Here is a 2,005-nt window from a genome sequence, read left to right as displayed (position 1 = left end):
AGCACAGAAAACTGGTCAGAATGGACCAAATATGCGAGTTTTGACGAGGTCCCCGTAACCGGACCCCGAGGGTTCTCCGAACGTTCGGATCGCCCCGGGACCTAAAATTAGTGGGTAATAGATCAGAAAACTGGCTATAAGGGACCAAATCTACGAGTTTTGATGACGTCTCCATAACTGGACCCTAGGGTTGCCCAAACTTTCGGATCGCCCCGGGACCCAAAATTAGTGGGTAATAGCATAGAAAACTACTAGAATGGACCAAATATGCGAGTTTTGACGAGGTCCTCGTAACCGGACCCCTGGGGTTCCCCAAACGTTCTGATCACCCCGGGACCCAAAATTAGTGGGTAATAGCACAGAAAACTGGTCCCCGTAACCATACCCCGGGGTTCCTCGAACGTTAGGATCGCCCCGAGACCTAAAATTAGTGGGTAATAGCACAGAAAACTGGCTATAAGGGACCAAATCTACGAGTTTTGACGACGTCCCTGTAACCGGACCCTGGGGTTCCTTGAACGTTCGGATCGCCCCGGGACCCAAAATGAGTGAGTGCATAGAAAACTGGCCAGAATGAACGAAATATGCGAGTTTTTATGACGTCCCCGTAACAGGACCCCGGGGTTCCTCGAACGTTCGGATCGCCCCTGGACCCAAAATCAGTGAGTAATAGCTCAAAAAACTGGTCAGAATGGACCAAATATGCGTGTTTTGACGACGTCCCCGTAACCGGACCCTTGGGGTTCCCCCGAACGTTCTGATCGCCCTGGGAACCAAAATCGGTGAGTAATAGCACTCAAAACTGGTCAGAATGGATCAAATCTGCGAGTTTTGATGATATTCCCGTAACCGGACCCCGAGGTTCCCCGAACATTCGGATCGCCCCGGAACCCAAAATTAGTGGGTAATAGCACAGAAAACTGCCAGAATGGACCAAAGATGCGAGTTTTGACGAGGTCCTCGTAACCGGACCCCTGGGGTTCCCCAAATGTTCGGATCGCCCCGGGACCCAAAATTAGTGGGTTATAGCACAGAAAACTGGTCAGAATGGACCAAATATGCGAGTTTTGTCGAGGTCCCCGTAACCGGACCCCGAGGGTTCTCCGAACGTTCGGATCGCCCCGGGACCTAAAATTAGTGGGTAATAGCACAGAAAACTGGTAAGATTGGACCAAATATGCGAGTTTTGACGACTTAACCGGATCCCCGGGTTCCTCGAACGTTCGGATCGACCCGGGTCCCAAAATTAGTGAGTAATAGCATAGAAAACTGGCCAGAATGGACCAAATATGTGAGTTTTTATGACGTCCTCGTAACCGGAACCCTAGGGTTCCCCAAATGTTCAGATCGCCCCAGGACCCAAAATTAGTGGGTAATAGCGCAGAAAACTGGTCAGAATGGACCAAATATGCAAGTTTTTACGAGGTACCCATAATCGGACCCCGGGGGTTCCCCGAACGTTCGGATTGCCCCGGGACCCAAAATCAGTGAGTAATAGCATACAAGACTGCCAGAATGGACCAAATATGTGAGTTTTGAAGAGGTCCTCGTAACCGGACCCCTGGGGTTCCCCATACGTTCAGATCGCCACAGGACCCAAAATTAGTGGGTAATAGCGTAGAAAACTGGTCAGAATGGACCAAATATGAGAGTTTTACGAGGTACCCGTAACCGGACCCCGGGGGTTCCCCTAACGTTCGGATCACCCCGAGACCCAAAATCAGTGAGTAATATCTCAAAAAACTGGTCAGAGTGGACCAAAACTGCGAGTTTTGACGAGGTCCCCTTAACCAGACCCTGGGGGTTCCCCGAACGTTCGGATCACCCCGGGACCCAAAATCAGTGAGTAATAGCATAGAAACTGGCCAGAATGGACGAAATATGCGAGTTTTGACGACTTCCCCGTAACCGGACCCCGGGGTTCCTCGAACGTTCGGATCGCCCCTGGACCCAAAATCAGTGAGTAATAGCTCAAAAAACTGGTCAGAATGGGCCAAATATGCGT

Source organism: Triticum dicoccoides, chromosome 4B (genome assembly GCF_002162155.2).
Source record: "Triticum dicoccoides isolate Atlit2015 ecotype Zavitan chromosome 4B, WEW_v2.0, whole genome shotgun sequence".
Taxonomy (NCBI): domain Eukaryota; kingdom Viridiplantae; phylum Streptophyta; class Magnoliopsida; order Poales; family Poaceae; genus Triticum; species Triticum dicoccoides.
This window is presented reverse-complemented; position numbering follows the sequence as displayed.